This window comes from Crotalus tigris, unplaced genomic scaffold (assembly GCF_016545835.1).
Source record: "Crotalus tigris isolate CLP2741 ecotype Arizona unplaced genomic scaffold, ASM1654583v1 scf7180000017630.2799268, whole genome shotgun sequence".
Lineage (NCBI taxonomy): Eukaryota > Metazoa > Chordata > Lepidosauria > Squamata > Viperidae > Crotalus > Crotalus tigris.
Genome location: NW_024096524.1, coordinates 1,438,251 through 1,464,250, shown reverse-complemented (window position 1 = coordinate 1,464,250; position 26,000 = coordinate 1,438,251).

Here is a 26,000-nt window from a genome sequence, read left to right as displayed (position 1 = left end):
AGAATAACAATGTTGGAAGGGACCTTGGAGGTCTTCTAGTCCAACTCCCTGTTCAGGCAGGAAACCTATACCATTTCAGATAAATGGTTGTCCAATCACCCAATTTCTCAAGCTTAGCTTTAAGATGTGTGATTGCAACTCCCAGAATTCCCCAGCCGGCTATTGTAAACTTCAACAAAGTTCACACATCTTAAAATTACTGAGGTTGAGTAGGATTGTTCTATGAGGATAATAGACAAGTCAATGACATTTAAAGGGGTTCTGCTACACCCTTTATGCAAGTGTAAATATACATTTAATGAGATGTGCCAACTTGTACTCCACAGCTTCCACCCTACTAGAAGTTAAAAAGGGACGTATTCTGGCTCTCTCTCAATAAAATCTTTAAAATATAATCATCTGTTTCAATACAAGCTTTATAAAAAGTAAATTGCATTTCCTGTATTGCTTCCTAGGTAACAAAATTAAAGTGGTTTCTCATTCCTTTGGAGACTAGGTGAACTCTATATCTCAAAAGTCCAGATATTCTGTAGCCTTTGGGTGTAGACAGAGATACACACAGCATTATGTCCAATTGTTTTACTTCATGAAAGTGAGGATGGTCAACATTCCTTCCTAAAAGAATCATGGGGGGGGGGTGTTTGAAAGAGATTCATTTATTTATATTCTACCTTTATTAATTTTATAAATAACTCAAGACAGCAAACATACATAATACTCCTTCTTCCTCCTATTTTCCCCATAACAACAACCCTGTGAGATGGATTGAGCTGAGAGACAGTGAGTGGCCCAAAATCCCATCTAACTTTCATGCCTAAGGTAGGACTAGAACTCACAGTCTCCTAGTTTCTAAGCCTGGTGCCTTAACCACTAGATCAAACAGGTCATTTAAATACCTGGAAGCAGAATCATATAGGCTTTAAAGATAAACAACTCTTTGAACTGGAATAGAAACAGGTATAGAAAACCATGGAGATGACTTTAGAGAAGTTATCCGCAGCAATAGATGCAGAATCATGTATTAAGCCCAAGGAGGCAGGTGTGTGTTAGAAAGACACTCAGAGTAGCTATTAGAAAGACACTCAGAGTAGCTCCATCCTGGTTCCCAAAGCTATAAGAGTGAGGGGAGGAAAATACAGGCAGACATGCAAATTTTTGTTAGGGTAAGCTATCTTAATGAAGTATATTTCTAATCTTCCTGTGGAGGCAGTTTCCTGATCTGGTCTAACCTCATAGATCTGAGTACATTAGACCAGTAATCAATTCAGTGCCTTACCATCGGTTCATACTGCTAAATCTATTCTCCTAAGCTAGTAAACTGACTCCAATATTCTGGACTAATTGTAGTTTCAAGTCTTTTTCAAAGTCATCATGTATAAGGCACTGCAATGGTCTAATCATGAGATGATGTGAATGAGAGTCACCACCATCATATGCCTAATCTTCAAAGACCCACAATTGGTTTAGCTGACAAAGTTGGATAAAGGTGCTCCTGGTTACAGCCTTCACTGCTACTCTAGCAGAAGCCAAAAATAGAAGCCATTCCTGTTCCTACAGTTGGATGCAATCCATCCAGGCTTAAAGATGGAACTAGAATCAAGCCATACTGATCACCAAAAAGCAGCAACAAAGATTTCATTTTAGTTGCTTTTACACATCGGGGTTCTCATAACCTCCAGGTACTGGATCAGGGCTTAGACAGCATTTCCTGTCCAGCCAAATCAATGGATGTAGAAAACCTTATGATTTCATATAATGTTAAATAACATGGAAAGGGTGAATCCAGTTGTATCCTGTGTTGGAGCTTTCATGGATATGATTATTCCTCCCCTGACAAGCCTGGAAGAAGTAATGGAGCCATTGTGTTGGCTCCAATCATTCCAGATATTTCAGAAGACCACTTGGTCAATGGTATCAATATCACCAAAAGATCTGGTAGGGTAAGTATACTCCACCCAGACAGGCTCTGACAAAAGGGGATTGTTCTTATAACTAAGCTAAGCTACTGTAGCCTTTAATGGAAGTAGAGGTCCTATTAAATAGTAGGAAGTAGAGAAGTACTATTAGGTTTTAATGCAGAAGAATTTTAGTATGGGTTCTCCAGGGTCATCTGCAAGATGAATTAAAAAATATTCACCAATGGCAGCTGCGACCATGCAATTACATGACACTTTTTCACATGATTGCTGACATACAGGGAAAGAAATAGTGCTTCAATCAACATGGTTGCAGCCACCATCTTGACTTTTTTTGCCCCCCACTGAAGATGGTCCTAGGGCTGTCTTTTATGTCCCAGGGGCATAGTTGGGATATAATTAAATTGAGCATTTTTATTTGCAGCTACTACAGTTAATTTTGATTGTTTCCTTAACTTGGGAAACCTAATTATCTTGTGACCAAAAGAAGGGTGCTGGCTTTGCTATACAGGTAGACCTCAACTTATGACTACAATTAAGCCCCAAATCTCTGTTGCTAAGTAAAACATTTCTTAAGTGAATTTTGCCCCATTTTACGGCCTTCTTTGCCACCATTGTTAAGTGAATCACTGTAGTTGTTAGTAATGATTGTTAAGCAAAGCTGGCATCCCCATTGACTTTGCTTGTCAGAAGGTCACCAAAGGTGATCAAATGACGCTGGGACACTGCAACCGTCATAAATATGAGTCAGCTGCCAAGCATCCGAATTTTGATCATGTGTAATGGACATGCTGCAATGATTGTAAGTGTGAAAAAGGGTCATAAGTCACTTTTTCAGTGCCTTTGTGCCTTAGAACAGTCACTAAATGAACTGTATACAGTGACTGCATGAGAGAAAAGATGATGTGTAAGTTTGGAATTGGAATGATAAATGGTACTCTGACAAAAAAAATGTGGCTGTCGGCATTTGGAACAAAGCTTTGTTCTGAAATATACAGATGGAAATTATTTTAATCTGGGAAGAGTGGTAGAGCTGAGAAGGAACACCAAACTGATCATGAGCCAGATTTGGCACCAGGACCACGCAGTTGCTGAAGGGCCCAGTTATTCACAAAAACCTCTGAAGTTGACAGAGCAGCTGAAAAGCTCTGGAGTCCTTCACTGTAAGGAAGGATCTGCAGAAAGGACAGAAGGCTTTTTTAAGACCCCTGTATTCAACAAAGGTTAAAAAAAGTACAACATTTTGCAGCTTCTTTTTATAGTTAACAGGTGAGAGGACTTTTGAAAAGGATATGGTGATACCAATGAGCATTTTTTTGAGAGCAAATTATACGTTCTAATGACTTTGTAAATCACAGACATAGTTTTTGCAAATGAATGGCTTCACAGCATACCTTTGTGGCAGAAATGAATGCAAAGGATCTGGATGGTCCACAGATGTTTTCAGAGCCTAACTCATCTCCAAGAGACTACTATCTCTCTTGCAGATCATGGCACCCAGAATTTTATGCTGTTTAAGATACTACAGAGCTAGAAAAACGGTGTGATGGTTAGGCTGTTGGATACCTGGAAGTTATAGCTCTTCCCACCAGCAAAGGTCTCATTAATCTCAATAGTATTTTTTTTTGCTCAGATGAATTGCTACACAGGATTGAGTAGGGGACCTATGGGGCAGACTCAGTGGTTTCTAAACCTCCCATATTTTCAGTATATCGTTCCAATCAAACAATCAGTGCATTGTGAACTGAAGCAGTTTCTTAGATAAATCTATCAAGCATCCTTTGGTATTTTAGAACCTAATAGAAACTTACCTTCATATAAGAATTCAATCCTTTCAATGCATAAGGAATGTAAAGCTGTTAAAGAAATATGCCATTCGTGGGGTATATTGTCTTGAAAGGATTCTTGGCACCTAGGGTCAGCAAAACAATTTACATCATTATAAATTTAGTAACTGATCTCATTTGAGTCAAAGGTGTCTTTTTTAAAATAGTTCTTCTGCCTCGATGTGTCTGTAAGATCATTAATGATGCTAATTTTCTCAACTGCCAATGGTATTATATGTGGGAAGGTGATACCTTTAAGAAAACACATCACGAAAGTATTACTGCATTTTGCTTCAGCCATTCAGCCATTAATCCTAGCAAAGGGGGAAAGAATGACCACTACTTTTCCCAGTGCTTCTTTTCTAAAAAGAAAAGGTGCCAGAATTCACACACGTCATACAACCCGCCTTGCCTACCCCACAAGGTTCCATCCAAAAAAGGTGCTGGAATTCTGTTCTGGGCATTCTATGAGAAAGAAAGCCCTGACTTTTCCTAGGAGTTAACAAGACTCCAAAATATTGGAAGTACAGATGGTAACAGTGAAAATCCATGTAGGAATGACTTCATATTACAAGTCAAAATACTGGAACTTCTGGTCAAAACTTCATATGAAAATGAAGACTGTTAAAATAACAGCTTAATCCAATGGGGCCCAACTGCTATTTTAGTTAATCCTAATCCATAAACTTCTTTGGATCATGATGGATTAAGGTAAGGAAATCCTTAAGGCAAGGACTGACTCATCTTGTCTCTGTTGTTTTTTGCTTTCTTCTAAGTGTATATTTAAATCACAAATTCCTTCAGTTCCATGTTAAAATATATTTGTAAATGTTGGTAAGTGCTTAACATTGCCTGAATCAAATAAAAGTCTTGTCCATCTGCACTACCCAAATTTAATGATATAGCTATTCACATCACATTCACCCCAAAGCAACGATGACAGTAATTCTGCCTTCTAAACATGGTTTGAATATACAATTACTGAAAGCCAGCATTGGAAACCGTGGAAGCTGTCTTCGAAGTTTTCTAGCTGGATGGATTTATTGGTTGTGCTTTCTCCCACATATTTTTTCTTTTTAAAATATGCTCGTGTTGTTTCCATCTATTTGTGAAGAAATATGGGAATATTGGTAAGATTTTAATAAAAATTGAACCGGATAAAATGTTCACACATCTGCATTTGGAACAGTTTGAAAAGAGGTCATGTCAAATATGCCTATGCTGAAAAGCCTGTTTATCACTTCTATCTTCAAATTGTAATGCAGCATCATAAATGAAACAAGGATGCATGGAGATTCAAAATAGCACTATTTCTGATGGCCAAGTAATAGCTTTTATAATATTTTCAATGGAAAAGTTAACTTTGGCAAAAAATCTCATAGGTGGATGCAACATTCTGACGTTCACTTTGGTTGTCAGATGACCCCAAAGTATGATGGGGTCTTTTTTTCTTTAGTCCTTTCTCTAGTGCAGGGGTTCCCAATGTTGCAACTTTAAGATCTGGGGACTTCAACTCCCAGAATTTCCCAGCCTATGATACAAATTGGGATAGAGTTTGTGTTGTGGCATTACATCCCACATTTTGCTATTTGTTTCCTTAGTGGGCACTTATTTGTTCTTTCCCTTCTAAAAAGTGGTTCCGCTTTGGATCATTTTTAGAGCCTCATCAGTCTTGTTGAAGATGCTGGAAGAAACCCCAGAAGCAAAGTAATGTAATCCTGCTATTTTCTCTACCAGCATTATAGTGACTATATAATAAACAATGCATAATAAAACAGATACTAATAAATAAGAAAGAGGAAATTATTTGTTATAACTGCTGAGAGTTAGATAACCAGTTTTACTGGTGATATCTTACTATCTGTTGCACACTCTACATACTGCTGTGCAAAATGTTACTATCTTACAAGTTGTGGCATGCTTTATAAGGGACTGGAAGCCATTTATGGACTTTCTACATGTTAAATACAATAACAGATGATTAACAGAGGGATCTGAAGAGATTAGTGTAATGTTTGTGCTAACCTGTTGCCTTTTTTTCTTTTTCTTTTAACATATATATATATAAAATGATTATATGTTGGGTTGATTTAATTATTAGACTTTTGGAATATTTATTTATTTAATATAGTATTTTTGTTAAATAAGGATGGGAAAGCTTATAACTATTTGTAGACCTGTTATGTAAGGGGAGGAAAACCTTTCAGGTTTTTTTAATTATTATTTACTTTTCAGCATCCAGCTGGGTTGGATTTTTTTATGTTCATTGGTAGATATATTTGACATCTGTTGGGATTTTTTTTGTCCTCCTCCCCCTCCTTTTTTTTCTCATTAATGTTGGGTGTTCATTTTTCTGTTTTTTTGTTCTGTATTTTATTCTTGTTGATCAAAGAAATAAATTAATAAAAAAGACAAGTTGTGGCATGCAGCCTGCTGGAAAATAAAAGGGAGAGCATGCCTTAACTTGGCTGATCTGGAGAGTTTGCCCCTGGGGACATTCTATGTTTAATATGCAGAACCCTATAAAATGTTCTATTTATCAGGCTAAATCCAAATGTTTCAATTGCTTTTAATTCATGGTGACAAGAATGCTCCTAGTATAGGCTGTTATTAAATCTGCCTTTAGCAAAACAGATGAGAGGATGTTGCATTGAGTCTGATACTCTGCAATGTTTAGGCAACACTTCCAAATTGGTCAGATAATTGGTGGGTTGGAAACACTGACTCAAGCCAAGCCTCCAGGTCCTAATATTTTTAGGAACTAATTTCAAGATTTCTGGATATTTCATTTCTAGGACCCATTATGAAAAAAAAAGCTGACATGATTATAATACATGGGCAGCAAAAATTTGGAAAGAATAAGTTCAAGACTGTAATTAATAGTCTTCTTCTAGATCAAATACCATTTATCATAGTTGATTAAAGAAGTCAATTTGATAAAAGCTAAGCTTTAATCACATGAGCCTTTACCTTGAGTAAGCTAACCAACAACCGCTAGATGGCATTTGGGACACTGTAGGGATCTGAAAGACTGTCCTCTTAAATTTGAATGGTAGAATTTCTGATAAATAATAATCAGGTTACAGACTAAGCTGGGCTCAACATAAGAGTTAAGCAATTGACTTAACCTCACATAATCTTATGGCAATCTCAATTCAATCAGAAGAATCTTTAAAAAAATCTGTGGCATTGTTTGTTTGACCCAATTGAAAAATAAGCCCTAGCATGATTTTTCAGGATGCTCATAATATCAGCCCCATCCCCAAAATAAATCCCAGTTAAGATTGTCAGCCAGACAGATGCATTTAGTACCGTATTTCCCCCAAAATAAGACCTAACCAGAAAATAAGCCCTAATGCGACTTTTGGAGCAGAAATTAATGTAAGATCCTATCTTATTTTCAGGGAAATATGGTAGGAGAACTTTTCATGGACAGTAAGTTATATTCACAGTATCCAAGCGAGTTAACTAATGAGTGAACTAATGAGTTTTGCACATGCCTATATAATTTTTCACACAGCTGTTATCAATCAGTCCCTATGTTAATTTGCCCATTCTTTCTATTATCTTTTGCTGTGATAGACTAAAGCTTTAGCATAAGGATTTTGTTCTAACTATAAAGGCATATCTCAAATAGTTCCTCATTTCTTTTCAAAATGCTTGCAGAATGGCTGTTTTACATTTTTCTAGTAGTAGAATTGTCAGTTTGAAATTGACAGGTATTTGTAACAGTCAACAATGCATTGTTCACATCTTGGTTTACTCACCAATGTAGATAATATCTGTCAGGTGTCACAACAATGTAGAAACTCATTAAATTATAAAGAGCTATGCTATAATTTAAGGAAATATAAGTAAAAGTCTTGTATTATCCAAGCTGATTAGAGCTAGTTCCTTAGAGGAAACACTGTAGTTCTTTTTAGATCATTTAAAAAGCATTTCAAAGAAAATCTCCCAGGTATGAAAGATCATCTCTTGGCAACCTAAGATATTAGGGATGAAAGAACAACTTGCTTTTACCTCCCCCTTTCAGACCTAAATTATGTGTTTTCATTCATGCATCTTTTCATGGAAGTATCATTTCACTTGAATTAGGCAATCTGTAGCCCTCCACGTATCATTGCAATTCCCAGCAGCTCCAGATAAGATGGTTAGTTATGAATACTAGTAGTTTGCAGATGAACAACTAGAAGACCACAGTCTCCTATTTGTGTCCCTTACAGACTCAGAATTTACATTAGCTCTATTCTAGTAGTTGGATGGTTACTCAGACATTAAGGGAGAGAGAATAGAGATGCTCTCAAAACCATAGCCATACCCATTTTTCCCCAATGTCTTGGAAGGGAATGGTACATTATCTTATGTAGCACTCTTGCCAAGAGCATTTTTTAAAAAATAATTGCATTCAGAAGCTATATTTTCTAGCTCTTCCAAATAGCTAGCTTCTGTAAAAATACAAATGAAAGTGAGCTTGCCTTTGGACCATCTTGTAGAATTTAGTAAGAATATACAGAATCAAAAGAGGTCAACTTTCATTCAAGAAATTTTTGGGTTAGGGTTGGGGGGGGGTAGAAGCTATAGATCAGCTGCAACTGCTTCAGAATTCAGATTCCCCAAATTATCCTATATGGCTTGGAGTATAGAGACTGAAGAATTACTTCTTGATCATATTCCATTTCCCTTTTATACTACATCCTTTAATGTCCAAAGAGTGATGTCATAGGAGAGTTTGCTAAGTGATTGGATTTGAAACTACCCAAGATGCAAAAGTATACTATGGATATTAAGACTAGGAAGAACTCTGGAATGGTGAAAACTGGAAACGACACTTGGCAGACTTATCTACATGGTATTTAATGGTTAGTTTGGTATAGTGGTTAAGGCATCAGGCTAGAAACCAGGAGATTTGTGAGTTCTAATCCCACCTTGGACACAAACCCAGCTAGGTGACTTGGGCTAGTGGCTTTCTGTCACCCCTAGGGGCCAGGAATAGCAAGTGACTGTTCTACTAATTTAAGAAGTGCAGTGATTCACTTAACAAATGTGGCAAAAAAGTCGTAAAATGGGGCAAAACCCACTTAACAAATTTCTCACTTAACAACATAAATTTTAGGCTCAATTGTGGTCATACGTTGAGGACTACTTATAGTTGGTTAATTCAAAATATCATTTTCTTTAGGTATATTTGCTGGCAGACATCATGAATGAAGATGTGGTGCTAGCAGAAGTGCAAAATGTGAGATTAATTCAAGCATATGAATGGCAGCTAAAGTTTTCACTATCAGAGCTATAGGCATCTCTAGCACTGAATTGCCAGGCATATAAAGAATGCTTAGCCCATCCTCTATTTGTCTAGCCTCTGAGGCTCCATCAAATATAAATGTAAAATGCGCAACACTGCTTCATCCCAACTCTAACCTAGATGGTTATCCCTATAACAGATAGGCAAGCACAGAATCAAGAAAAATAGCAAACCCTAAACAGAACAAAAACTGTTGGTGATGATTTTGCAAAACTTAGCTTGATGTCATTCCCTTTAAGATTTTGTATCTTAATATCAGGGTTGGCCTGACAGTTTAGAAGCATTTGGCAAGGAATACAAATGAAAGGGCATACTGTTCAGACCATGTTCACACCACCATCTAGAAAAACATTGCTATGAAGCTCCAGAATTATTTACATCTTCATATTTTTAGAGAGCAAAATTTCTGATCATGTACAGATTCATCACTGAGGAAGTAGTTATATGCAGGGCTTTTTTTGGTCATAGAATGCCCAGAATGGAGTTCCGGCACCTTTTTTGGATGGAACCTTGTAGGGTAGGCAAGGTAGGTTGTATGACGTGTGTGAGTTCCGGCACCTTTTTTCTTTTCTTTTCTTTTCTTTCTTTCTTTTCTTTTCTTTTTCTTTTTTTTTACAAAAAAAGCACTGGTTATATGGTGCTCTCTGAGCTTGGTTGATTCTTGGTTACATAGAATATCCATAGCTTCATTTTAGTTATAACTCATTAAAATAGATACCATAACAATAAGCCAGAATCCAGAATACAGGCTTAATCCATGATCTGAGGAGTTTGAAAAAAAGAAAAAGAGTTTGGGCAATAATGTTTATCAATAAAGGAATATTTGTAGCTCAGGGTTGAAACGAAGGGTCCTTTGGTGCTCTCTGAGCTTGGTTGTTTTCTTGAAGACATTTCATTACCCAAAGTAGATAACACACACACACACACACACACACACTCAGAGCATGAGTGCTTAGATCTACATTAAAATTAGATCAATGTAATGTTAGCCAATAGTAGAATATAATAGTAAATATAAGCTTTCTTAATATATTTAATAGTTTTGCTTCTATAATTTTAAAAGTTACAATTACATAGCCCATGGAATGCTCCAACCAAGCCTTGAAGATTCCCCAAGGGTCATTAGGGTTTGAAATGATGCATCTGTGGTACAGTACAAAAAATATAGTATCTCTAAAAGTCCTGAATTTAGGTTTTAATGGACAAATGCTGGAATAAAATGTGGGAAGCCGATATCCTGATTCCCCCAAAGAGTCTAGGGAAAGTACATTTGCAGACCTTTGGCTTGTTCTCTATGTTGTGAAGATGTTGGGCCATAGGAATCAGATTTCATGAAATGGTATGGCTGGTACTCTACTGTACCTTAATGGTACAGTAGCAGATGAAAAGGGCATGTAAACCATTGAACAAAATGGAATGGACAAGACTGGCATTAATAGAACTCTAGTTTTTCAGAAAAATCTGAAATAAAGGAATAAGATCAATGCCTTTGCAACCATTCATACTATATGCTATATATGGATAGTAATGGTTAGAAAATGAAGTGGTATTTTATGAACGTTCATCAATGCATATGAATCTCTCTTTTGCTTTCAAGTCTATATTAGGCATTATTCCCAGATATATTGCTTCAGAGTCTATAATGTTACCACACTTATGGCAGTTTTCTTTCTCCAGTCCCCACCTCCCTGTACAAATGAATAGATTTTGGAACACAAGTAAGGTGGTTTATAATATACGCTGAGTTAATTCAGACAGCCAGCTCATCCCCCTCAACAAAACTATGGCCCATATACAAGTCAAATCTGTTCCTTTCCTTGGGCAATGATTTATTTCCCTCTTAAATTGGCTGGACCAGTTAGTTTTTTATTTTTATTAAGTCACACTATTCTTAAATGAAACTATTGATTTAAAGTCAGCTTAGTGAGGATTTAATTTGTTTTCAGGGGATTAGAGCAGGTAACATGGGATAATTTTACAATAAAGTGGAATAGAAGCATTCCTTCACATTACCCTCACCTCTTTTTTTTTGTACTAGGCTGCAGAGACATTACAAATTTTCTAGTAAATTGTGAAAATACATTCATAAATCAGTCCTAATTCTACTGCCTGCTTAGAAGCTATTTTAAAGTATATTTTCTTCTGACCTTGTCCCTGTTTGTCCTTCTGTTGATAGGTTATACATCTGATGATTAACACACAAACATTGAAGCCCACACGGGGGAAAAATTCAGTAAACTTTGGATAAAGACATTTATGGTGAGGTTTTTTTATGGTTTGCTTCTTTGTGGTATGAAATAGCATATCCTTGAAAGGTAGAATGGGAACAGAATGGTAAAGATGGCAAATAAAATGCAGGGTGAGATTGGAAAAATCGTAAAGCTGAACACTGTTTTCTCCCAGCTAAGATGTTTTTGAAATTAAAATGTAAAGTTTAGGTAAACTCCATTGACATGCTGCAGAGCATGAGTGCTTAGATCTACATTCAGGAAGACATTATTTGTCCAGTATAGCTGGCTCAGGAATTTGGAGAGTTGAAGTCCACAGGTTGTAAAGATCATAAAGGTTGCCCACCTAGTTGCTCACCCCTGCACTATACTCAAAGTATTGTGATGCCTTTAACCTACTAGACTGAGATTTTAAAAATTACTATCAATATTTCTTGGAAGATAGGTCTATTGCTTTGTTACAAGATTAAAAACTGAATAATCTTAAGCTCTTCAGAGTGCACCATCTCCAGTGCTTTGTTCTTTTCTAATAGTAGCCACAGGTCTGATCAGCTGCAATGGTTTGGCACACCCACTCCACACAGCAACTAGATAAAGCCATATTGTCCTATGCTTTGCTGGTCAAGAATTGCTTTTTTTAAAAAAACATTTTTTTGCAGTTAATCCACTGATGGCTTTTAAATCAATGAATTGAACTCTAGAAACTCCTGCTCCATTCAACCCTTACATGTCCAAGTTTTAGTTTCTGCTTAGACTGGGTAAGCATGCTCTCCTTGCTTTCTTAAGAAGCAGGAGAATGAATGCAATGTGAAATATCCTTGGAGTATGGTAATACCTTTGAGAAAAGAGGAAGAAGATCCTCAGCCCAGGCAATGGTTAGATAAGAGACATCTCAGCCCACAGAAGAAACAGGAGGGGGTATGGAAAACATCTGAGAAGATATCCTCCCTAAGTCCCTGGAATTTTTTTTTAAAAATATGTGAGAGATATGCTTTCAGATTTGCAGGATTCTGTTACTGTAATCTTACAATAAAAGTTGTGTTAATACTGGTATTGGTTTCTTCTCTGGACTACTCTGACAATGATTAGTCAGGTGGTGGGCGATAGTGGACCAGTCAGGTGACAGTTGTGTAAACTGAGCACAACATGACCTCATCACTAACGCACCGCTATCCGGATTAAAATTTCTGAAGCTGGTTTATGAAAGAGCTGAGAGCAGCACAGGAGACAAGCAACTTAGTCTTTTGTCTTGAATTGCCCTTAATCAAAATAGATCATTTTATAAACATTTGCAGGGAAAATGAAAGGTGTTCAAGGACTGAGCAAAGTTCAAGTTGTTTCTACTTTTCTCTGAATAGAGAATTACATTGAATCCCCAGCTGTGTAGGTCTGAGTAAGTAGTAATGTACTGCAAGTAAAGAGAATGGAATTAATAGAAATGGGATGACTGAGGTCTATTATCTTCAGGGTTCCTCCCTCTCTTGTCAGGCACATGTGAAAGCATGTTCCATAGTTAAAAAAAGAAATCATATACTCAGGTAATGCCCTTGGGTTTGGGAGAGTTGAAGAAATGCAGCTCTTTTCATAAGCCAAACTTGGGGAAAATGAGAAATTCAAATACTATCACAATGGAGAACAGAAAATGATCGTTCCAAGGAACTTCTCTACAAATCTTAATTTTGTCTTTGTGTAATAATCATAGAAGAAAAAAACTGTAAACAATGCCACTTATTCCCATCTCTGCTAAAACTCAAGGATCAAACTATTTATATTTCCTCTAGCACAAGGCAACTACAATACACTTTAAACATGTTAAGCATATTTAACAACATATTGTGGTTGCCAGAATATTTTCCTACATTTAAATTTCAAAAACTTTAGACGCAGGTGATCCAAACAAATGAGTCATGCTGTAGAAAGGAATTCTTTCCTTCCTGAAGATTTTAAGAAGTTTATTAGAAATCAGATGAAATAATTTTTTGTAAGCCACAGCAACAACGTTGTCTGTTGACTTTCCCCAGGAGGTAGAGAAGTGTGAGTTTTATTTTCTTTCTGCTTGCAATATCACAGCAAGTCTGTTTTATGTTTCATTTATGAATTCACAAATAGTAAGAGAACATTAGCGTAGCTAAATAATAAATACTGCAATTATTTCTATTTTATATTTATTAAGGGGAAGAATAGTACTTCCGCTCCCAAAAAAAAAGTTTGAAATAAAGTTAAAAGTATAGGGAAAAAAAGGGTACACATAGTATCACAACAAACCTATTAAACAAATAAAGGTACTCATAAATGATGATTATCTGTATAACATCAATATGCTTATAGAGCAATTAAAATAAAAGCTAAGGAGGCACACTATAGTTAACCGACTATTGAGTATATAACTTATATGGCAAGTGAGTGTATTATTTGGTCTTGATATGCTACCTTTTGAAGAGGCCAGGCCCAGTTATCCCCCTATGTCCCTGCCAAAGTCAGTAGTACTTGGCTTCATTGTCTTTGTTTTGGGATGTTTATTATTTTTTAAAAATTTGCTCAGTCACAAAGTACTCATTTTGTGCACTGCCTAAACACAAGCTTTCCAGTGTTTTACAACTGTAAAATCCATAAAAACAGAATTTAAAGCATCCTTCAGTCCTAAGAAAATTCACTATGCCATTAAACATGTAAGGAGAACTTAAATAAGTCTCAAACAAACAAACAAAAGGCAATACCACTTCACCCATGAACACTTATATACCTATCAAGAAAGATGTCTTGACTCCACAACAAGGTGGTGTCAAAACATCTAAACAGGCAAGCTTTTCAACAGTATTGGAAGACTGGCCAAGCTATCTTCTGAGTAGGGATTTAGGTGGAAAAGATGATGCATCCCTGTGACACTGTTCTATCCAGCCTATTGCCGTCCTTGTTAAAGGCACAAGGACCAAACCCCTGCTGATGCAATAGGCTGGAGACTTTGCAACAAAACAAAACTCTTTTAATATGGTTGACAAACCTGTCAAATAGTCCAAAACACAAACAGCAAAACTCAAGTCCAAAGGAAACACGATGCAAACAGATGAGAATTCACAAGCAAGAGAAGTCACAAGCAAGATGAACAGACCAGGATTCCAAGAAGCACTTTGCAAACGGTTGCCTTCAGCAACCAGCACCGCCCACACCTCCTCTCTTTATACAGCAGTCCCAAGGCGTTGCCTCTCAGTGCCTTCTCCTTTTTCCCTGGAGTAGTCGCATTGACTGCTGCTGATTTACTCTTGCTAATTGACGACGAGAGCATGCATCAATTAGCAAGTCCATCAAATGTGATTCTTCCGAGTCTGACTCATTCTCCTCACACAGCTGAGCTTCATCAGAAACACGACTGGAGGGCCCAGCCTCTGCATCAAACTGTGAGTCCTGTAATTCATCAGAGCCTCCCTCTGCCCCTGATGGCCCTTCAAATGCCTCCTCCACCTCCTCCTCAGATTCCTCAGACTCAGCTGCTGTGAACACAGGCTGGCACGGAATCACAACAGACCAACAAAGGTCTCACAGGACCATTCATCCCATCTCATTGGCAATGTTTGACTATTCTGGAAATGTAGATGTGGAAACCGAGAATGATAGAAGGAGCAAAGGAAGCTATGGTATCTTTAAGAGGAAAATTTGGTGGGTAGCAGAACGACCATCACTATAGTGGTCCCCTTTCCCCTCCATTGGTTTATAACTTTAGCAGGAGCTTGTAGGAAGTAAGAAAGTACAATTGTCTTTATTTTAGTATAAATCTTTTGCATGTTATAGCTAAAGTAATCTTTCAGTCTTGCTCTATACCCTAAAATAGTTAGTCGTGCAGGTTGGAAAACAAAGTATGTGCATGATAGATCTACCTAGCACTGGACTTTGTTTTCATTAGTTAAGTAGCTGGGACATCTGCCCCTTACAGATCTCTCCAGGCTAAAACAAAATTGTGTGGAGATTCATTGTTAAAACCGCTTCAAAAAAAGAAAAAAAGAAATAAAGAAAACAAAATTGTGTGGAGATTCATTGTTAAAACCGCCTCACAAGAAAAAAACAAAAAACAAAACTACGGTACTAAATGTTCATAGATCCACTTTTAGATTGCAGCCACCATCAGAAACCTTTTCCGCATTTGCTTACAATTAAATGCCATTGCTTTTAGAGTGATTTACAGTTCTCATCACAGTCTGAAAATTGATCTGGCCAAGACAGAGTTATCGGTCGACTCTGTCACTTTGTGGTCAGCTACAGTTGGAGTGAAGGAAGCTACCTTTTATTGATTCAGATGCAATATTATTCAACCAGCAGGGCCTCAACTTCCCTGGGGAGCCCATGCTATACATGGAGGTATTGGGGAGTGAGCCTCAGATATTTTGCACAAAACGCTTGTGCTGTTTCACTAACATGTTACCATTCTCAGCCGTGAATACTTGTTGTTCCCATGGAAAGATGCAACAGAATACTTGAGAACCATAAGTGCAAAATCATATAAACTGAGGTGCAATCGGCATTGTGCAGTCTACCTTTTCTTGAGAAATTTGAATTGATCATGAAAGGATGAAGCCAAGGGACTTTTTAATCATCTGCAGCTGTTTTCTCAACTTACATTCTTTATTTTCTTATTCAGTCATGTGCCCTAATTATTGTTCTTTATGAATTATTTTTGAGTTGTACTTTCAACACATTCTAATTTTGATTTTTTAAAAAAATATGTATTGTAGTTATTAGAATTACGGCTTTACTTTTTTAAATGGAAAGCAGTTTAGGATTTTTTTTAAGTGAAAAAGAGCACAAAAATTCTATACTGAGGTGAACTGAAACAATTAACTGCATAATCTAGTTTTTGCATTTATACATTTGATGTAAAACAGCCTTTGAAAATAGCCTAGAAACAATTGCCAATGCCAAATAAGGAAGTCAGATTAGATTATTCATACCTATCGATCCCATGTTGCTTGCAGTGTTTCCTATCTTATTATACTAATCTTCCTGACTTGGGATATCAGTGATTGATGCACGTCTCTTCTTACCTATTTATCTTTTTTTTTCTTTTCCTCTTCATTCTTCATAATAAGAATTTTATTTATATACCTTTCTCTTAAAGGACCGTGGGGGCAGAGTACAAAGCAATAAAAATACAGCATCCATATCTAGCAATTACAGCATCAATTAAAAACTACATGTGCTCCATCATCCAGAAATCCAGAGAGCAACTATTAGAGCAAATACCTTCTTAGGGTGTCTAGTTATTCAGTGTTGTCAGTAGCTAAAATCTCCCAGCACTAACATTCGTTTCTACCAGAATTCATGCTTTCTCATTCATTGCACAACATGTCGGTCTCTTTGATTTTTTGAGTGGCTTTTGCTTCTATCTTATAATCAGTTTAACTGGATGCTACCTTATAATAAGCATCTGATGAATAGGAATTACAAATAAATAAAAGAAACATAGCTGCTCTTTGATAAACAGAGACTGCACAAATGCAGATATGGGAAAGTGAACGTGTGCTTGAAAAATGATGATTCATTTTGTGAAAGCAAGACAGAGGACCATATTCTAAGTCTTCCTGAATTAACATTAAAGTATGTATATGATAATGATTAATTAGTTCATATCTTACTTCACTAGCTTTCAGTCTTCTTACTTGCTGGAAACCACATTGTTTCAAAGCCATTCTTTATAGCCAGTTTAAAAATCCATGTACTGTACTTTATATAAAGTAACCAAGAGCAGCAGTGTTTTTAAAAATCTTCCTTCTAAGTCATTTCCCTTTTCGCTAATATTTGCCCGAACGATTCTAAAATCCTTTATTTAGAGTGCACCTATGTGTCATTGATCTCACAGATTAACACACATGAAACAGTAACTATCTGGAATATGCTTTTAAAAACTGGCCCCATGTTAATTAGATACAGTTAAAACACCAAATGAATGTGCATGACACATATGAACCCCATAGTTTGTTCTTATAAAATCCCCGTGCAGCAAATCTGTTCAAACCAGTCTTTTGTTGCCTGATTTACAGACAATACTTCAGTTGCCAAACATCTTAATTAAAAATAACTACCGTCCTTAAAATTTTACAGGTTGTCCTTGACTTACAACCTTTCATTTAGTGAGCATTCAAAATTACAATGGCACTTGAAGAATTGTTTTACATCTTTGCAGCATCTCAATGGTCACATGATTAAAATTTGGATGCTTGGCAACTGGCATATATTTATGACATTTGCTAGTTTGGGATCATATAATTGCCTTTTGTGACTTTCTGATAAGCAGAGTCAATGGGGAAGCCAGCTTCACTTAACAGCCATGTTACTAACTTAACAGCTCCAATGAGTCATTTAACAACTGCGGCAAGAAAGGTTGTAAAATGGGGCAAAACCCATTGAACAAATGTCTCACTTAGCAACATAATTTTTGGGTTCCATTGTGATCACAAGTCAAAGACTACCTGTATAAGGATCTGTGTGTTCAGTGTGGCATCTTATGAAGTCAAAGGGAAAAAAAAATCTGGTGCTGGTGAAACTGGATCAGTATCACCAGCAGCATATTAAGCATGCATAAATTGTGCCTGGATTTCATATACACACAAAATCTAAGGGAAACAAATGATAAATTGAAAGAGCTGTTTGATTTAATAGAAAGTATACACTCTGCATTCTCAAAAACATAAACAACTGCACGTGGTTTATGAATTATAGTAGCCAGTAATATGATAGCTCTTATGATTCTGTCCGGATGTAATTAGTATACCAAGTGACTTGTTGTAAACCAGCTGCCAGAAGCATACGAAACTTCCTAAATTTAAACTGTTGGTCTAAAATTGATTTGATTAGCTCAATGATGTTTAAATAGAACCTCAGGAACTCTCTGGTGCCTCAGATACAGACTTTCCTTGGGATACTGGTGTTGAGTCCTCGAGTCAACGGCGAAAGAAGAGCACACATTCTGTTAATTCCAACAGCCTTTATTCTCAGTAGTTCTCTCCGGCACAACTCTGAGGCTCGCAGTCCTCTCTATCTCCTTTTAATAGAATCCCCAGGCAAAAAGGTAATAATCTGGCGTGCTTCCACGCTTTGCGCATGCACGCAAGGCCGGCACCACTCAGTCTGGTCTCGGGCAGCTTGCAACAGCCCGGGACCATTGCAACGTCCCGAGCCTGCCTTTGCAGGCTCAGGACACAACACCTGGGATCCAGTAAAGAAATGTTTGTATGCAAATAATGAACTCTGCTACTAAATTATGTCCCTTCCCAAAGACTGGAGGGCATTCTTGGACAATGGTAATTAACTTTGTAACTTGTGTCTCACAGCTAATTCACATGACTGGAACCTGAGCTAACATGCCCAGCAGGGAGTAAAAAAATTAAGCAATGGATCTTGATAGAGAACATGTGAACCTGTACATCAAACTTAGGATCTCTCTCTCTCTCCCCCCCCTCTTTCCGCCTCTTTCTCTCCCTCTCCCAGATCAGAAGTGCCCATGTGATTAAGGTAAGGTTTTTCATAAAGGCTGCTTCTCCTTTGCAGCACTTTCTGGAACGGCCACCTAACTGTAACTGAACCAGTATTAAGTGATCACCTCAATTAAAACCTTATTTATAGACCTTGCACTGCATCTGCCAGAGAGGAGCCTTTTTTAGCTTTCAAGTGTAGTGATCACACAACTGTGATATTCCAACAGGAGAAGGTAATTAGACTGGCTTATGCAGTATTTTGATTTTTTTTAAAAAAAGCTGCTCTCCCTCCCTCCCCCGTCATCTGTCACTGCCAAGAGACCTTGGAAAAATACTCATTTGATTTAAGGAATTGAAGACAGGAACTATGTATGTTCAGAGAGGACCGTTTCTTCCTTTAAATTTGAAGCATTGGAAAGCCCCACTATCCAATGGCTTGAGGGTCTCCCAAAAGCCTTTTAATGCTTTGCTATAATTGATTTTATTTATATAGGGAATATTTGGGTTCTTCATCAAGGCTACCTAGAAAAAGCCTAGTGTTTGTAAGAAGCTTCACTTGAATGTTTATACAGAATCTGATAAGGATAAGATTTAGAGCCATTCTCAGACACCATTTTTATGGCATTTAATACATGAAATTTACTGATTCAGTCCTTTTGAAGTCAAACCAAAACTTTATTACACTTCTGTGTCCTCTTAGCTCATATGTGCAGAACTGTGTCAACTGACATACAGGAAAAGGACTCACTTTTGTTTTAGATAAGAAATACTTTCCACATAAACACATTTTCTAAATTTAAAAAATGCATATGATACCCATCATAGACCATAAAGTTTAAAATTGAGAAATTGTTTACAAATAGCCCTCAACCTTACAACCTTTCATTTAGTGACCATTCAAGGTTACAAAGGCACTGAAGAAAGTGACTTTCACATTACGACGGTTGCAGCAGCCCCATGGTTATGTGATCATAATTTGGATATTTGGCAACTGACTGATATTTAGGATGGTTGAAGTGTCCCAGGGTCATGTAATCACTTTCAGCAATTGTTCTGTCCCAGCCTATGCAAGTACTTTCTCAACTGCTTTACTCACAAAGAAAAACCCCTCTTCAGGCAGGACCCACAAGAAAAACAAACCCCTTTTTATTTTTACACACCTAAGTCAATGTCTAAGACTTTGGAGGCAAACAACCCAATCAACAAACACAAAGTCACCACGTGAATGGTTGCCAACCAGCACCTCCCACACCTCCCCCTTTTATAGTCCAGCCAGGGCATGGCTTCTTAATGAATGTTTTTTTTTTGCCTCTGGAGCCACTGCCTTCCTCTGTCTTGCTCGCCTCTCCTCTCTGTGCATCTGGGATTGGCCCCAGCTGTTCCTCAATATTATCCAACTCAGGGTCCCAAAACTGCTGTGTCTCTCCCGAGCATGAGTAGAGGGGCCGGGCTCTTCGTCTGACTGTGAGTCTTGGTGCTCCTCAGAGCCTTTCTCAGACTCCAATGTCACTCCAGGCCCCTCCTCCTCATCTGAGTCCTCAGACTCGGCTGCCGAATCCACTGGCTGGTGAGCAATCACAACAGTAATCTTCTGACAAGCAAAGTCATTGGGGAAGGCAGATTTGCTTAACAATCATGTTACTAACTTAACAACTCCAGTGATTCTGTGGCATGAAAGGTGATAAAATGGGGAAAAATCCACTTAACAAATGTATCACTTAGCAACAGAAATTTTGTGTTCAGTTATGGTCACAAGTTGAGAGCTACCTTTATTTTACATTAGATCCACTTGCATGGATGCAATATTTCCCATCTTCATGAACACCTGTCACAAAACCATTATTTCTCAAAGACAGGCTTTTCAGGTTAAGATGAGTATAACTTAAAAACTAAATTATAAGACAATATGACATCTGGGTTTCAAAGTATCAAATCAGTGTTTGAACTCATCATTTTTCTCTCCCATTCATTGCCCAATCTCACAAATCAAGCTAAGGAAGGTTAGGAACATATGCTTTAGGCAAAATGTTGAGACCAGAGCAAAGCTGGTTCCAAAAGGATATCACATATTTGCTATCCATTTCATAGAAGACAAATTGGGCATAGTTTTCTGAAAATTCCACCCACCACACAAATTTTACAGATGAAATAGGCACAGATACTACCCTTGGTCTTAGTCAAAAGGCTGAGAAAGCATTATAAAAGTTCAAGCCTTTTATTATGCATGCCACATTGTACTTTTTTTTTACAACATACTGCATTTTTTTTAGTTCTGTGTCAGTGATCTGCAATAAAATTTCACTGACTGAAAATAGGCAGAGACTAAACCAATGAAAAAATGCTCAAGAATTAATCAAAGCCAGGTGAAACACATATGAACACAGTGAATCCAGCTTAATATGAATGCAAAGCAGAAACAAAATACCCTCATTGTTCTTTTTCTACCTTTCTATCCCATCCATAGCCTGGTCTTCTACTGTCTTTTTAGATTTCTTTTTTTAGATTTCTTTTATTCCAATTTTAATATTTTTATAAATAAGGCAGCCAATATACCCAATACTCTTTTCTCATCCTATTTTCCCTATAATAACAACCCTGTGAGATGAGTTGAGCTGGGAGAGAATGACTGGCCTAATATCACCCTTTTGTCTGTAGCTGGATGCATTTAAAAACAAAGCTCTGGGCTCCAGACAGCCACCTAAAAATGTAAGTCAGAAGCAACCTAGAACTAAGGCGAAATTTTCTGACAGTCAGAACAATTAATCAGTGGAACAACCTGCCTCCAGAAGCTGTGGATACTCCAATACTGGAAATTTTTAAGAAGAGACTGGACAGCCATTTGTATAAAATGATATAGGGCTTCCTGCCTGAGCAGGGGATTAGACTAGATGATCTCCAAGGTCCAAGGTCCCTTCCAACTCTGTTATTCTGGTAACTCAGTTCCCACAGGCATCTGGTAGACACTATAATGATGTCATGTGCATCAGAACATCATTGTAGAAAGGTTACACATTATTTTGCTTTGTTTGTACAGTGATATTATAAGATCCACGATGTCACTTCTGTAACCTTTTCTCATGAATGTCCATACCCAATGTACTCCAAAAATTAGATATAATTGTGAAGGCTGATCCCTTGCCTTCACCACACAGTCTCCTACCCTAAGACAAACAGGCAGAAAAAAATTCTGTCAAGGGCCAAGAGATTTATTTATTTAGGACATGGCAAGTGCCTAGACATGGCTGTTGTCAGAACATTGCAAATTCCAAAAGGATAGTTTTTTTCCCTTGCTGGCATTATTACAGAAATTATAACGATTCCAGAGTTTTAGAAAGATGATTCAGGCATCAGCTGTATATGTGAAGTTGTCTGAAGACTGAAAATATTTTCTGGTGTGGATGTGCCAAAACACATACATAAATGCACAAGGTTCTGAATTTCAACATTCTTGTTTTTTTGCATACGGCACAAAGGCTCTCTTATCCTACTTCCTCAGTAGCAACTTTGATTATTCCAAATAATAGAAATGGCACATTCTATTTCAGTAAACAAATGCACACAGTGCAATCTTGCTTTCAGATTATCTGGTATAGTATTGTGTTTCTGTAGTTGTTAATTGTGTCTTACATTAATCAAACAGCAGTAATGACTTTCACCTTCTTCCACTGTCTAGTCTTTCTTGCCACTCTGGCCTTGCCCAGAAGCATTTTCAGTTAGCGATCCAAAACATAATCTACCTGGGATTTTTCCTATTATCTTGTTCTTTAGCTCTCTGTGAAGAATTAGAAGGCGAGAATGAGATGGGAAAATACAACTTGGTATTTTTTCTTTGCACGGAAAAGAAACACATAAAAATTAAAGTAAGGGTATGAAATGAAGGCCGGAGGTAAAAATCACTGATTGGTGCAGCATTGCTTTTTCCCCCCTGTTGGATCCTGCCAGCTGCAATTGTTATTGCTACCTTCCCGTTTTAAGATGAAAACAATGATGGCAGACACGTGCAGATGCACAAAAGAACCTATTTGGACTGGCATGTCAGCTCATCTTTATCAAATGTTGCACAGGTATATTTGGTTGCCATGCTTCATTACCCCAGAATGGCGTGCTTGAAATGTTTGCCTCTGCTATAAACCCAATAGCTTTCCCACTGAGTCACATTTGACAGAGCAATAGCCGTGTATTCACTTGCCGGCATCCGTTTGGAAAGCCTTAGCAATTATGTATACTATGTGGTTTGTATGTGCTCACGCACACCCCACAAGTATGGGGAAGCATCGGTGCACAAAAGATGCAAAGTACAAAACACCCAAAGAAACCAGAGGAAGGGAGAATTTAGCCAAATAAAATGGGTGGGGGAGGTGGATTTGTAATTCACCGGATTTCATTCAGTCTATAAGTGTGGCTAGCTGTTAATATATAATCTTTTCTTTATTGGTGGGATGCACGTTTTGCAGGACGCAAGCCGTTTTGCTTTGCAGAACATCTGTCTTTTTTCCATTCAGTATTCAATATGTTTTATCTTTGCTGGAAAAAAAATTGCAGTATGTTTCTTCTGATCAGTAGGCTGATTATGGCAAGATGTTAATCATCCTTGTTTGCTTGTTGCAGTTGTATTCTGGGAATTCGAGCTGATGTATATATTGGGGCAGAGGTTTCTTCTCCTTACTCCTACTCGGTGGTGGGATTCAAATATGTGAACAACCTGTTCTCTGTGTGGATGCTGCTTCCAGAAGTCCATTCTGGGCCTGGGCAACAAATAATTAGCTAACGGTTCTGCTGAAGTAATGCGAACCGGCTGAATCCCACCACTGCTTCTACTCCACCTCCATCCCCACCCCCACCCTCAATCCATGCATTTGATTGGATTGAAAGGGATTAACTACTCAAAAGTAATCTGGAGGACTTTAAGGACAAGAGTAGTTTTTTTATTTGGGCTCTGAGGTAGAAATTCAACCTAACCATCTGTGTCCTCACTCCATCCCAGTTAATTTCCTCAGAGTAGTGGTACTAAGAGCAGGTTATGTTATTTATTTTTTATTTTATCATTTTTAATTGGGGTTCTGGAACTATAAATAATGTGGCTGGGTCTAAATCAAGAAACAAAAAAACTGTGCTGAGGTAGAAGTCTCTCCTTCTTATTTCTTAAAATCTGCAACCGTGGCAAAAGGTACTCCTTTTTTTTTATTCCTCCTCTACATAATATAATTATTTCTAAACAAAAAAAAAAATGCACTGCATGTTACAATGTCTTTCTAGATACAGCTATTGTCTTTTATTATCTTGGTGGGAGGAAGAGATTTCAGACCTTTTCGCTAGTGGTTCTAATAATGTCTGCCTTTAAAGAAATGAGTTAAAATGAATTTGTACATAATAAAATAATACAAATAATACAAAACCATGAAATAGAAGCTATTTTTGAACAGTCATTTCTGTCAGTTTCTAAAAAAAATCTATTATATTTTTCCTGCTCGTTTAAAGCAGACAGTAGGGAAAGAGATTTTATGGTTGTTTTATCTAATAGAACATTGACCTATTTTTAAAATGAAATTTGTTATGTCCTGAGCCTTGCAAGTGGGCTTGGGGCGTTGCAGGCGGTCCCGGGCAGGTGCAAGCTGCCCGGGACCAGACAGGCTGTCGCCAGTGTTTGTGCGCATGCGCAAGTGCTGGCGCGCGAAAAGTAACACATTGACCTGGGAAAGTCCTATAAAAGGAGGCTGCGAGTTGTGGGCTTTTGCCGCCATATTCCAATGTAAGCTGAACTGAAGAATAAAGGTTTCCTGAGAACTACAACTGCTTCTCGTGTCTTACCATTTCGCGACGGACTCAACACTGGCGACGAAGGTGGGATGCCTTACATCGAAGAAGAGAAGGTGTAAGCTTACCCGAGTGAGTCCGGAGCGGCAGGAACGGCGTTGACTCGGCAGCTACCCGCCAATCCAGCGTGCATTCGGGGGTAGGCTGGCTGATAGACCCTTCCTGATTGGAAGGCTTTCGGAATTCGACGTCTCACATCCAGAGAGGTGGGAGTCCTACGTAGCCAGGGTGGAAAACTACCTCAAAGTGAACCAGGTGAGGGAAGAGAGCTTGAAGGCTGCCACCCTGTTGTGCGTTTGCGGTCAAGACGCATTCGAAATCGCCGAGAACCTCGCAGCACCTGTTCCTTTAGAGTCTGTCAGCTACGCAGATCTAAAGAAGTTACTGAAGGAGCACTTCCAACCCAAGATGTCCGTCATCGCGTGGCGCCACACCTTCGAGCAGAGGGATCAACGACCCGGAGAATCGGCCAAGGAGTACATCGCCGCACTGAGGAAAGCCGCCAAACATTGCGAGTTCAAGGACCTCGAAGAACGACTGAGGGACCGATTTGTGTGCGGGCTAAGGCATCGAGAGTTGCAACAGAGACTTTTCGCCAAGGAGGACTTGTCTTTCCAAGATGCCTTGAGAGAGGTCACCGCAGAAGAAGCAGCGGGCGGCGCCATCAAGAACATGCGGCCGATCAGAAACAGTCCAGATGCTGCATCCGTGCACCAGGAAGAAGTCCAAAGGAACTCGAGGAGGATCCGGACGAGGAAGTGGACCGTCTCCACCCCACAAAGGAAGGAAAACCAAGAGGAAGCTCTTCAGCTCTCCCCAAGTGCATCGGTTGTGGAGGTCGCCACAAGAGAGCCGACTGCAAGTTCCGCTCCGCTATCTGCCGGGCGTGCGGAAAACAAGGACACATTGCAGCTGTGTGCCTGGGCCGTCAGAAGGTACAACCTCAGGAAGAATTGCGCCTGAAAGGTACCAGGGTCCCCAGCCAGAATAGGGTGGGGTTTTGCGCTTCGCGAAGAAGCATCTACAGGACAGGCACACACAAGCCCATTAAGAAAAAGCTGTCACTTAAGGTGAAGCTACAAGGGGTTCCATTAACTATGGAACTGGACACGGGGTCTGCACTTTCGATCATTTCTATGCACACATTTAGGAAGATTTGTTCCGGCAGTGGAACCCAGGCCAAGTTGAGGCCTTCTGACATTGTGCTAATGGATTTTCAAAACTCCAGAGTGTGTGTTAAGGGGGAGGCCACCCTTAACGTACAGTATAAGGATTTTGAGGGTCCACTAGACCTACTAGTAGTAGAGGGTGAACGAACGAGTCTCATAGGACTCGAGTGGTTTGAGGCCTTGGGGATACACATCACAGGGCTCAACAGCCTACAAACACTCGACCTACAGGAAGTCTGCAAAGAATTTGCAGACGTTTTCAGCCCCCAGCTGGGCACATTC